A 14,072-nucleotide genomic window follows, 5' to 3' on the forward strand; every position below is an offset into this window, starting at 1 on the left:
CGCCGCTGCCACCGTCGCCGCGTTTAGGGACGAGAGTCTGCACCCGCGCCGCCGCTGACAGGAGGATCGCCGCGAGCTGCGCTTGCCCGCCTCGAGGCCCCGCCGCGCCTTTCCGGGGCGCAGATCCACCGCGGGCGTCGGAGCGCAGCGAGGTGCTCTGGGAATCGCGGGCGGCGCCGGCGGGCGGCGCGGTCCTCCCTGGAGATCCCGGGGACCGGGGCTTGACCCCGAGGTGCAGAGAGCTCCTCAGTGTGGCAGGTAAGACCCCCAGGGGGTCGCGGAAGGAGAGGTCGCCTCAGTGACAGGGGCGTTCGCCTCCAGTGCTTTGGCTCCAGGGAGAGGGGCGGGGGCGAGCAGGGAGACAGCGAAGCGGGCTGCGAAGTGCCCCCGGTGTCCAAGGCATGGGGAAGGTTGGCTCCAAATGTGGCACTCAGGGTGGCTTCAGATGGGGCCAGGGATGGTCACTTCGGTGTTACCGAAGGTGTCAAGGAATTTGGTACCGAGAGAGTCTCTAGATGACGGGGACCCAGGATGGGATGCGAGGGAGATTGCTAAACGTGGCAGGGAAGGTGGTGCAGAACGAGTTGCAAAATGTGCCCCCAGAATGCAGTATAAAAAGTAGTTGTGAAATGTGCCAGGTAAGGCGCAGGGTGGGTGGGCCTGTGTGGCATTGAAATTCACGGCAGAAGTGTTATTAGTGATATTAACAATCTCTCCTGGGAAAGGAGATGTAGTGTAAGAAAGGATTAATAAAGCTCAGTGCTAGATATTTTATCACAGGAAATCGAGAGGAGCTATGAAATGCTATTTTTTTTGAGATTAGAGATAGTATGTACCCACGTGAAAGAAAAAAAAAAGCATACTGTATCTGGTTTTGAGATGGGAAAGAAAAAATAGGGCTAAAATAATTCCATGTTTTGCCGGCAGCTTGTAGAGCTGTGATATAATTGTATCCTGTCCTTTATTTCAGTTGTGGAATGTTTAAAATGGGTTTCACAAAACATAAACAATGATAATTAACATTAGGAAGATTTGGTGTTTTGGGTGTCTTTCACTCTGTTCTCCTCTCCTCTCCAGGAATAGAAAAACAATAAACAAACAAACAAAAAAACACCCTACCACATCTTGACCATAATTCTGAGTTTAAGATCATTAGGCAAAGGGAATTTTTTTCCTCTATGTGCCCCGTCTTCATTTTCACACAGGTGAAAATATTTGGAATGAGGAAAACAAAACAATATGGTGAACAAAAGGGATAAATTTTCAGGCATTTTGAGGGGTTGGAGCCAAAAGCTATTGCAATGGTTAATTACAGTGAATGACAGTTGTGATATATTCTTGCGTGTTCTTGGTGTTGGGGTGGCTGTCAAAACGGGGAAAAAATCAAATACAGTGAATGTAGCCTGAAAAGCAGCAACATGGATACTGTCAGTGGAGCACTTCTTGCAGCGTTTCCCAGGTGCATCATTTTCGGAATCTGAGCACAAGAATAAAATATAAAATATTCTTTTTCTGTCTCTCCCCGTCTCTGTCTCTCTCTCCCTATAAAATTACCCACATGCTGCGAAACCCTGTGACTTCCATTTAAGAAGAACATCTGTGTGTTGAGAGCATTGTTAGAAAATAGCTGGAATTTCAGAAGTAACAAAAGATAGTTCAGTGAGCTATGCAATATAACTTACATATGTGCGTTCAACGAGTGTACGCTATGAAACAAGCAGAAATATCTGGATGTGTTCATTAGGCTATAGTTATTGGTTGAGATGATAGTGTTTTACGTTGTGATTATTGTAGAGAAATTGAATCACTTGCCTGATGTTATTCTTACAATAACAGTAAGTAATTTGCCAGATAATCTGAAAATTCATACTGATTGGCTTCCTCCTGGATCCACGATTAAGCCACTGAGGAGTCATTTGCTTCAAAGACAAAACTGGATTTTCCTTGGTGATTAATATTGGGTGTTCGTGTTTTCTGTAGATTTGTTACTCACCTTGAGGCTGTGTTGGGGCTAAAGCAGAGAGGAGAGGGCCAGAGGAGAATAAAGAGCAGTTCTGTTGGGTCTTCCTGTTTTGTTCTGACTAAAAGCCGAATGAACTGCCACCCCCTACTGTCTGTAGGAAGAGGTGTTGCAGAGCCCCATTCTTTTCTTGTTATCACTGCCCCCTTGTGTAAGGGAAGAAATTGATAGTTGCACTTGGGAAACCTACTCTCATATTGTTCTTGACAGGGAGGTTATGTGGATCTCGTAATGATCTGTTCTTTTCAGAGTTGCAGGGCTTTAAACTTACTGTTAATCGGGCTCCGGATTTGATGTTTATTTTTAATAGTATCTTGTTTTAGTCACTAATTCAAATTTCTCCGAATGTCTTCAGTATGTTTGGGAAGATGGTGGAGTACTATTACTGGTAGGAGGACTACCCTTATATAGCTCACCCTTATATAGTACCTACTCTGTGCCAGTCCTGTTGTACATGTTGTAATCAGTTTCAATGCCCTGTGGGGTATGTACTGTTATTTCCATTTTCTGATGAGAAACTGAAGCACAGAGATGTTCAGTAGCTTGCGTAGGACCATCAAGAATCAGATTTAGGTAGCAAGTGGAAGAGTTGAGTTTCAATTCAGTTTAGTAAGTAGTAAGACACATAAATGTTAAGCCTACAAATATATCAAAAATATAGGTACTTAGAGTATGAACATTTCTCTTCTGGAATTTATTTTTGTGATTTATCTCTGGGATTATGAGTAGAGGAATATCAGTATTTTTTATGTGGTTAAAGAGATCTTTGTGTTGGAGGTTGGTTTTGGGGGGGAACTTTAGAGATAGAAAGTTACTTTCTAGTAGGTTGATTTCTGTGTCTGAGTGTGTATGTGTGTCTATGTATACATAATGTGCAATGAAGGTTTACTGGTGTTTTCAAAAAATTTTTTTTAATGTTTATTCATTTTTGAGAGACAGAGCATGAGTGGAGGAGGGGCAGAGAGAGAGACACACACACAGAATCCAAAGCAGGCTGCTCGCTCTGAGCCCAGTGCAGGGCTGGAACTCATGGACGGCAAGATCATGACCTGATCATGACCTGAGCTGAAGTCAGATGCTCAACTGCTCAAATGACTGAGCCACCCAGGCATCCCTACTGATGCTTTTAAAGACATAGTACTACACCTCCTCCCCACCCCCCAATACTATCTCTTTAAAAGGACCAGTGAATTTACTGCTAAATTTCTCAAGAAAAATTAAGGAGGGATTATTTTTTCTACCTATTCACACTTCTTTGATCTCTGTTATTAAAAGTTTTAAAAAATATTTATTTTTGAAAGAAAGAGTCTTAGCAGGGGAGGGGCAGAGGAGAGTGGGACACAGAATCCCAAGCAGGCTCCAGGCTCTAGGCTCTGAGCTGTTCGCATAGGGCCCAGTGCGGGGCTTGAACTCGTGAACCTCAAGATCAGGACCTGAGCCAAAGTTGGATGTTTAACCGACTGAACCACCCAGGCACCCCTAATCTCTATTTTATTTTAAAAAGTAACAAAAATGGATTGAATGAATATGTATATTTTACTGCTTCCATCAAAAATTGTTGGCTTAGATTTTTCTCATACTTATTGTTTTATATATATAATATATGAACTAATATTTATAAAAATGTGTAAAGAATATCACCTCTTATACATGTAACAATTATTTTCTTCTCTAAGTCAAACTTTCCCATTCTGTGGTTCACATATCTCATATAATTAAATACTTCTTTCATTTTTATATACAATTGTTGATAAAGGAATTAAAGATAATATACTGATTATGTCTAAGACTTACTCAGAATGTATGTTTATATACTTTAGTATATTTAATAAATTGTTAGAGACTTGGTCATGGTATGTTATTTTAGATTGGTTGGTAGTTCCTTTTAGCATACTTCACTTATAAAACCTAATTTGATGTTTGCATCTTTATCATAAAGTTTTTGTTTTTTAAGTTTATTTATTTTTGAGAGAGAGAGTATGTGCACATGGGCAGGGGAGGGACAGAGAGAGGGAGTGAGAGAATCCTAAGCAGGCTCCATGCTCCATGCAGAGCGCAGCATGGGGCTTGATCCCACCACTGTGAGATCATGATCTTAGTCAAAATCAAGAGTCAACGCTTAACTGAGCAACCCAGGTGCCCCTCTTTTTGTATTTTCTGAATGACTCTGTGTGCATTATTTGGAATGGGGAAAAAAGTAAGCCTAGAATTCAGTACAGTATTCCGTCCTTATCTTTAGGGGATATATTCCAAGACCCCCAGAGGATGCCTGAAACCTTTTATAATATCGAAACCTGTAAATAACAATTTTTTTCTTATAAATACATACCTATGATAAAGTTTAATTTATAAATCAGGTATAGTAAGAGATCAACAATAATAAAATAGAACAGTTGAGCCTAGGTTGTTCAGTTGGCTAAATGTCTGACTTCGGCTCATGTCATGATCTCATGGCTCATGAGTTCGAGCCCTGCTTCTGACTGTGTGCTGATAGCTCAGAGCCTGGAGCTTGCTTCAGATTCTGTGTCCCTCTCTCGTTCTGCCCTCCTCTGCTCATGCTGGCATGTGTTCTCTCTCTCTCTCAAGAATAAATAAACATTAAAAAATTTTTAAAAAATAGGAGCACTTGGGTGGCTCGGTCAAGTGTCTGATTTCAGCTCAGGTCATGATCTCATGGTTCATGGGTTTGAGCCTGTGTCGGGCTCTGTGCTGACAGCTCGGAGCCTGGAGCTTGCTTTGGATTCTGTGTCTCCCTCTCTTTCTGCCCCTTCCCCACTCACGCTCTGTCTGTCTCTCAAACATAAACGTTAAAAAACTTTTTTAATTTTAAAAATAAAATGAAATAGAACAGTTGTATCAGTATGTTGTAATGCAGTTGTGTGAATGTGGTCTCTCAAAATATCTTACTCTATTGCATTCACTCTTCCTGTGATGACATGAGATGATAGAATGCCTGTGTGATGGGATGAAGTGATATGGGTGATGTGATGTGGCCTTAGGTTACCATTGACCTGACTAAGTATCCGGAGAAGGATCATCTGCTTCCGGACTGTGGGTGGATTAGCAGAGACTGTTATACACTAAACCAATACTAGTTCTAAAGGTGAATATTAGGGGAGTTGATATTGATTAGATGTAAGGTGGAGCAAGTGTGCGTGAAAGAAATTCAGCAAAGTTCTCTTCTTTCCCTGTCATATTTCTTCCCTTTATAATAGAATTAAAATTGAATCTGAGACATACTGATTGGGCATAGTATTTGATGTTTTTTTTTATTTTTTTATTTATTTTTGAGAGACAGAGAGAGATAGCATGAGCAGGGGAGGGTCAGAGAGAGAAAGAGACACAGAATCCGAAGCAGGCTCCAGGCTCTGAGCTGTCAGCACAGAGCCTGATGTGGGGCTCGAACCCACGAACTGTGAGATCATGACCTGAGCCGAAGTCGGACACTTAACCGACTGAGCCACCCAGGCGCCCCGATTGGGCATAGTATTTGAGTGTACTTAACATAGAATCATCAGTGTTAGCCGGATATACTCAGGACTTCACAATTGTATTTCCAGGAACTAGAACAGGCTATTGCAGATGGCTGTATACTTTTCTAGTACTAGTCTGACCAAAGTAACAAATATAAAATAGTTTGGAAACTAGTTTAATTATTTGGACTTTTTTCTTTGTGAATGAATTGAAGCTGAGCATTGTCATATCTACTGAGTGCCTGTAGTTAACAAATGCTATTATTACTTGGAGAGATGGCACTGTATACATATACTGTGTAAGTAAATAGTCTTTGTTATAATACCATGAAAACTGTCAAATAGCATCGTTTGTATTTCATGAAGTTGTATTACATGGAGATTGTTTATTAAAAAATGAGGGGTTCCTGGGTGGTTCAGTCTTGGTTAAGCATCTGACTTCAGCCCAGGTCATGATCTCATGATTAGTGAGTTTGAGCCCTGCATTGGGCTCTGTGCTGACGGTGCAGAGCCTGCTTGGGATTCTCTATCCCTCCCCAACGTGTGTGTGTGTGTGTGTGTGTGTGTGTGTGCACGCACGTGTGTTCATGTGTGCTCTCAAACGAAATAAACTTAAAAAAAATGAGGAGATGTGTATATGATGATGATGGAAGGTACATATGCCTGGTGAGTCTCTTTAAAATTCTATGGAGGGGTACCTGGGTGGCTCAGTTAAGTGTCCTGGTCTTGATTTTGGCTCATGTTGTGATCTCACAGTTGTGGGTTTGAGCCCTGCCTTGGGCTCTGTGCTGACAGCATGGAGCCTCTTGGAATTCTCTCTCCCTCTCTCTCTTTGCCCCTCCCCTGCTCACATACACACACACTCTCTCTCAAAATAAGTAAATAAACTAAAAAACAACAAAGAAAAGATTCTGTGGAAAGAAATAGGTTAAAAGAACAGTTTAAAGACTTATAGCTCTATTTTCCCAACCAATGACCCCTTTCCTTTCTTTTAGAGGTATTTTACCTGGAGTATTTAAGATTCCAGGTAATACTAGATGGAGAACAAGAAAAGTGGGCCTAAGTTTTACAAGGTTAAATCAGGGTAAGGATGCAATAAATGGAAAACATTTCTGATAGAGATTGTTCTTATTCCAGAAAGCTCTAAGTAATTGCAATACCATAATTATTTCTGGAAACAAATTTACTAGGTCAGTTTATTGTATTTAATAAAGAAATATATATCTTTAGAAAGCTGTATTTGTGGATATTTAAGTATAAGGTAAGTTGCTTTTTTATGGGTCATCCATTACAAAAATATCTTATTATGTTTTATGTTTGGCTTCTGTTTGTCCTTGAATAGTTGAACGTAAACTTGACTAAGAGGCAAAAGAATTCAGTTGGTATTAGTTTTAGTCTGCTTTTGCTTTCCCCTTTTCTTCCCCATAATGTTAATTTTTGCCTTTATTCTGTGCATAGCACATATACCCTATCTCTCAAACTTCGTACTTTTTATCAGAACTCGAGATACTCTAATGTCATTAAAAAAATTTTTTTTAATGTTTATTTTTGAAAGAGAGAGAGAGAGAGAGAGAGAGAGAGAGAAAGCCAGCAGGCGGGGGAGGGGTTGCAGAGAGAGAGGGAGAGCCAGAATCCGAAGCTCAGGCTCTAGGCTCTGAGCTGTCAACACAGAGCCTGATGCAGGGCTGGAACCCACGAACTGGGAGATCGTGAGCTGAAGTTGGATGCTTAACCAACTGAACCACCCCATTGCCCCTATTCTGATGTCATTTAAACCGAGTAGTTGTATCATAGTGAATCATCTTGTTGATATGTTTTGGAAAAATCCAATTGCCCTGTAGACATCTTTACTTTTTAATGTCAAATTTATGTACCTTTTTTCCGTAGGTACTTTGCTGCCAGAGTGATCTTTCTAACATGGCCATCTGATCATGTCATTCTTTTCTTCAGAATCTTATTGTGGCTCCTCATCACTTACTGGATAAAATGGAAACTACTTAACAAATCATGTAAGGTCCTTCATGATGATCTGATCTTTGCCTCCTCATTAGACTCCTTACCTGCCGCATTCTTCTTCAAAGTTCTGTGCATCAGGAGAAAAGTGTGGAGAAATATACATACATATGCACACAATCAAGAGTATTATTCACAGTAATTCTTGGACTATCATTGAAATGAACTCTAAAGATTAACCAAATTTTATTCCTTTTTTATTTCCTAAGTTGGGGGAGGAAGATTAGAAGGTTCTCTGTATGAACTTTAGCTGAATTATTTTCACTATATAAAAATATGGAGGTTGGCAGACTACAGTGCATGTGCCAAATGCAGCTCATTGCCTGTTCTTGTATGACCTGCAAGCTAAGATTGGTTTTTATATTTTTAAATGGTTGAAAAGGTATCGAAAGAATAATGCTTTGTGACATGTGAAAATTATAAGAAATTCAAATTCACTGGCCCTGAAGAAAGTTTTATTGGCATATTGCCATACTCAGTCATTTACATATTGGTTATAGCCATTTTCTGAGTATAGCCACAGAGTTGGGTAGTTTCTATAGAGACCGTATAGCCCACGAAACCCAAATATTTACTGTTTAGCCCTAACTAACTCATACTAACTGTACTAACTGATAAAGTTACCAGTCCTTTGTCTGTAATATAAGTGGTCATTGAATATCATGAATTGGAGATAGACCACCTATGCCTGTTGAAGGCCCTTTCAGGCATAATTGCCTCTATCTACTGAGAAAAGATTGGCTACTTTGCCTTTGTAGGGATTTATCTGACAGTCTCCTATTGTGTCTCCATTTGACAGCCATATTATGTCTAACTCTGAAGAAGTGTCTTCCAAAGTATATTAATTGAGTTTATTCCTTTTTCTTAGAGGTGGTATCCCAAGTGAAGAGTTTTGGAGCACAGCATATGAGAGAACATTTCTCTTGGTTTGTCCAAGTCCGTCTCTCATATGCTTATTTTGCCTTAAAAAAGATCATTGTTATATGAAAAAAAAAAGCTTTGATTTTTTTTCATATTAGTTTGCTATGTGGATACCTTGTATTTAGAGTACATGAGTTGAGTTAGATTACTTATATTGGAAAAACTGGGGGGGGGGTTATGTAGTATATTAACACACTAAACCATTCACTTAGATATTTATTGACTACCTGTTATGTAAAAGTAGTTACTTTTACTATTGTAGTCTTTCAGTTGAAGGTGGACATTTAATATTCTTACTTAATCATAGCTAATAATGTAATTCAGAATTCTGTGTCCCAATATTCATTCTACCTCTGGGAAAATTTTAGTTAAAAAAAATTTGGTGTATTAAAGTTTGTCACTTCCCTAAAGTTTCATCGGCCAGTATTGATAAGTTTTACTGTTTTCATTAGGTAGCAAAGGTATTATGAAAAGGAAAACAGTGATTTGTACATTCCTTTTTATAAATACTAGCAAGTATTGCAGACCTACAGTTCACAAAGCAAAGTATATAAACAGTGGTAATGGACAACTTATTCTAAACAGATACCTTTGGGCTAGGTAGCCATGCTCATTTCCTTGCCTTTAATACCATACTTGCATTCTCATATCTGATTATATCAGTTGACATCTGATTATAGAGATTGACAACATGAAGAAATATGGCACCAGTTTTTTATTGCCATGGAAACCCCTCTACAGATCCAGCCTTATGAGTGGATTAAGCTTGGAAATAGGACGGGGTATGTAGATGTTGTGTTTTAATCATCTTAATCATAGAGAATCTGCCTCAGATCTTAGTAAATTCCTCCTGCCTAAATGAAGGAAGTTTCTTCTTAGCACTTTGCAGTCTTGGATCGTGGGGTTCCACAATGTCTAGCTCTAGTTGCTGAAAATTGATTAAGGCCAAGCTAGTCAGGCTGTGGAAGCTTGATGGGTATTTGTTGTTACTCTAGAATCGTTTCTGTTCAGATTCCAAGGAATTCTGTAGGGCTCCCATGGGTTGGGAATTAGGGTGCATGAAGGTCATTCATTTTATTAGGATATGTGGGACGAAGATTTACTATATACCCAAATCCTGCTTTAGCATCAGAGAATCTTAGCTCTTCCGTTTTTAGGGTTTTAAAGAAGAAGAAAGACTTTGGAAGTTGTTATAGACATTCCTTTATCATAGGATGTTAATACTGTTGTTTAGTTGTAAGAAGCTTTTGAAATTCTACAATCATGAGACCCATTTTATAATAGAAAGAACATGACTTTGTGGGTTTTTGAATCATAAAAACATTCAAATCATTGCTCTGTCACTCACTGGATGTATGAGGGGCTAAAATCTATCTTGCAGGGTTTTGATTATGACAAAATGAAATAATCACTGAAGATCCTTAGAACCATGTCTCGTGCTGAAGGAATGGTAATTTTTCTTAGACCTTGGAAGGCATACTGGATTTTTCTTTTTCGATGTGTGCTTGACCCTACTCCTCTCCACAGTGTTTTACTAGCATTGTCAGTACAGCTTTTCCTTGTGGTCTTGTCGTGCTCTCCTTCTCAGTGTTGCAAGTCATTTAAAAGACCCATGGTTAGGGATTTACCCAAAGGATACAGAAGTGCTGATGCATAGGAGCACATGTACCTCAATGTTCATAGCGGCACTTTCTACAATAGCCAAATCATGGAAAAAGCCTAAATGTCCATCACCTGATGAGTGGATCAAGAAGATGTGGTGTGTGTATATATATATATACACAATGGAGTATTACATGGCAATGACCATTTGTAGGAAAGTGGATGAACCTCAAGGGTGTCCTGCTAAGTAAAATAAGTCAGGCAGAGAAGGATAGATACCATATGTTTGCACTCATAGGTCTAACAGGAGAAACCTAACAGAGGACCATAGGGAGAGGAAGGGGGAAAGAGAGCTGGGGAGAGTGAGGGACACAAATCATGAAAGACTATTGAATACTGAAAAGGAACCATGGACTGAAGGGGGAGGGGGAGGGAGGGAAGGGGATGCTGGTCATGGTGGGGGGCACTTGTGGGGAGAAGCACTGGGTGTATTATGGAAACCAATTTGACAATAAACTATTAAAAAATAAACATAATAAATAACAAAAATAAATAAAAGAGCCATGGTTAATTCAGCTACTGATTTATTTTGTATGCTGACATTTTCTTTTATGAAAGATTTCATGAGAGCTGAGAGAATTCTTAAATAACTAACCTTAAAGACTCTCCAGAAGTGAGATGCCGTTGGGCAGACTGCTGGTGTGCATACCTTTGGGCTATTTCCCTTTCAGTACCACAAACTTGACAAAAATTAGTTTTTAACCCCCATAAAATAACAAACAATGGCATTTCTTTGAGACAGTTCTTTTTTTTTAATTCGATCATGTAAACGTTTTCGGTTTTTATAAACATTTCTCACATTTGTGAATAACTGGAATTTTCTGGGATAACTCTGTCCCCCCATCAACCACGTTACATGCTGATAGCTTTTTGTAATTTTTCTTTAAAAAGTTGTATGTGACAATCAGTTAAGTGGTTGCTTTTTTTTCATGATTTAGTTAATAAAAATGACCTTGTTTATTTACAATGTAAAATAACACAGAAGAAGGTTGCCGCTCTTTCTTTAATACAGATATAACAAGTCAACTATTCAAAATCCAATTTTTCCCCAAGTTTTAATTACTTCTGTAACATTTTGCCCATTTTTGCTAACCCAGTGTATCATACCTATAATTATTCATTGAATTTTTTTACTCACTTTTTCTTAGTTTTATCCTTTTTGGTCAAAATGTCCACGAACTGATAAATTTGTGCTGGTTATAAAATAAAATCTAGTTCATCCTGAGATCATCTTCTTAATGTACTTGATAAAGACCATTTTTATGCAGCTTTGGTTCCAGACTGGATTATTTTGTATTTTTAAATAAATGAACTTCATAATGATTCCTCTCCTTGTTTACATAATTTAATTCTAATTTTGACTTTGGATGTGTTAAAGATAGCCATTTATTAGTTGTCAACAGATGTTAATTGTCATTACTTTTCATGGTAACTGCTCTCTTCTCACCCTCCCAACCCATTGCAACTTTATAAAAAAATTATAAAGGTAATACTCTGCTTGCAACTCTAAAAATAAAAAAACTAGGGGTGAATAAAGGAAAACTTAATATTTTCCTCTCTAGGTCTCTCCCTTCTCTAATTTTCCTCCTTGAAGTAGCCAACTTTAACAAACACTGAGTATTGATTTTCAGTATCTTTTTCTCACTCAAAAACATACACATATGCACACACACCTATACAAGCTTTTTGCAACTTGTTTTATTCATTTAAGAACATATCATGGTATCTCTCCAGGTTAGTAAATGGAACTCTAATTTTAAAAAGCTCAGTAACATTCTGTAGCCTACTGCACCATAATTTATTCTGTTGTTACCTTAATAATGGATATTAAGATTGTTTCCTTCCTTCTTTCCTTTCTTCCTTCCTTCCTATTTTTTTTTTTTTTTTTGCTGTTATAAACATTAGTCCATTCTTACTCATGACCAGAGAAGCAAACATCCTAAATAAAGTATTAGCAAGATAAAACTAGTAGTGTATTTAAAAGATAATACATCAGTGTTTATTCCAGGAAGGTGGGGACAGTTAAATATTAACATAATTTACCATATTAACAAATTGCAAGATAAAAACTATATGAATAACTCTCTCGTTTAGGATGAGTTGGAGGACTTTGTGTTGTATTTAGACAAACAGCATAGGGAGATGCCCGCCCGTGTGGAGAGTAGTCCAAGTTTTGTACAATTCTTTGACCCTCAAAGTTGATAAACAGAAGCCTTTTTTTCCAGAGACTTTGTGGAGACTTTGTGGACCTGGGCCTCAGCTTTGACCTTGACCTAACTACAGGACTTTGATTGCTAAAGCCTGATACCCTTGACATCGTGGAAATAAGTATACTTCCTGAGACTGGGTTGGTTGGTAAGGGCGAGTCTGTCCAACTTAGGGCTGGCACTTTTTATGATCTTGTATTTGATTACTTTGGGCTTAACTAGCATCTTGTTGGTCTTTCTGTACTGGTGCTCAGTGTTTGGAAAACATTGGTTTGAATATTTTTGAGGCCTTTCTTGTGCTTGTTAGCAAAATATGCTCTTCCTTAGGGTCTAAATTTCTTGACGCTTTCTAGGACTGGTTGATTGTATGTAATATTCTTGGATTTGGCCATTTCTGTACTGCCAGCCACAACTCTAGGGGTGGTAGAGACTGGAAAAAAAGAGACCCATGACTGTTGTAATAGATGCCAGAAATGCATTTGGAGTAATTTCTTTAGTGGTGTAATACCCAAGATTTCTTTATCATCCCCAAAAACCAGAAATCGCCAGGGAGACCAAGTCACGCATGCAAAAGCAAAGGGCTTTATTACGGGTTTAGGCTCGCCGGGGCCTAAGCTCGGGCTCACAGACAGACTTTACCGGCGTGGTGGATCCGGCGTGGTGGATCCGTGCTGAGAGCCCCGAACAAAGGTGGGGCAGGGCTTTTATGAGTTTGGGAAGGGGGAGTTACAGGAAATTGTGACACAGGTGCAGTTATCCAGTTATTATTACACAATATTATTGACAGCAGGTTTATCCAATTACAACATTTAGAGTGTTAGCCAATCAGAGTAGACCCAGGACCCAGGACCCTCACATAGGGTGTAACTAGCCTTAAGCAATAACTGATTACCTATAGCTTCTATCTCTAGGCCTGCCCTTAGGAATGTTAAGGGTGTTACAAGGGTGGTCCCTCTTGCCTTGGGCAATGTGTGCCCTTCTATTGTCTCAAACTTGCGTCCTTACATTGGATGTGGCATAATTTCTGAGTCCTTGCAGTGAATGATATCTTGGCTAGATAGTGTTCTTGGATCATCATCTTTTTTTCTTTCCTGCATTATAACATGTATACCTTATACCCCATTTTCAAGCTTGTGCCATTGGTAAGTTTGATGCCAGTCTCCTTTCTTTATAAGCAACTGGTTCTTTATTTCCTACACAGTCTTGCCATGCTTATGTCATCTGAGATGATCAGATCTAATCTCGTTATGCACTTGCTCCCTTTTATATCATGGGAAGCCCAGTACTGCCAGTTCATCTCACATTTCCTGGACTCCTGCCTGTTTTTCTGTATTTCCCCCTTTCTGATCCCAGGTTTCCCTTCCGTTTTTTTTTCTTATTTTTTAATGTTTGGTAGTAGTGTAGTAAAATCATTCTGTCATTCTGAGTTGATATAAATTGTTCTTTCAAAATATAGTTTCAAATATTTATTTGAGGAAAGTTTTTTTGAATTACTATTTTTACTATTCTGTTTTTTTTTGTTTTGATTCCTTCTTCAGGGGTCTCTATCACTGTATGTTCAATCTTCTTTGCCTGTTTTCAATATTTGCCAGTTTTTCTCAAATCTTTTTTTTTAATTTTTAATGTTTTTTTAAATTTATTTTTGAGAGAGAGAAAGACAGCACAAGCAGGAGAGGGTCAGAGAGAGAGAGAGAGGGAGATACAGAATCTGAATCAGGGGGCACCTGGGTGGCTCAGTCGGTTAAGCGTCTGGCTTTGGCTCAGGTCATGATCTCA

The 14,072-nt window shown here is 38.9% G+C and overlaps 1 protein-coding gene across 1 annotated transcript in view; it reads left to right on the forward strand.

Moving 5' to 3' along the window:
* The first annotated feature begins 9 nt into the window (after window positions 1-9).
* TANC2 (tetratricopeptide repeat, ankyrin repeat and coiled-coil containing 2) overlaps window positions 10-14,072 on the forward strand; it is a 365,001-nt gene continuing 350,938 nt past the window's right edge. The window contains exon 1 of the mRNA XM_029927266.1: window positions 10-258. The gene's annotated coding sequence lies outside the window, so the exon portion shown is untranslated. The remainder of the gene's footprint in view (window positions 259-14,072) is intronic.

This window comes from Suricata suricatta, chromosome 17 (assembly GCF_006229205.1).
Source record: "Suricata suricatta isolate VVHF042 chromosome 17, meerkat_22Aug2017_6uvM2_HiC, whole genome shotgun sequence".
Lineage (NCBI taxonomy): Eukaryota > Metazoa > Chordata > Mammalia > Carnivora > Herpestidae > Suricata > Suricata suricatta.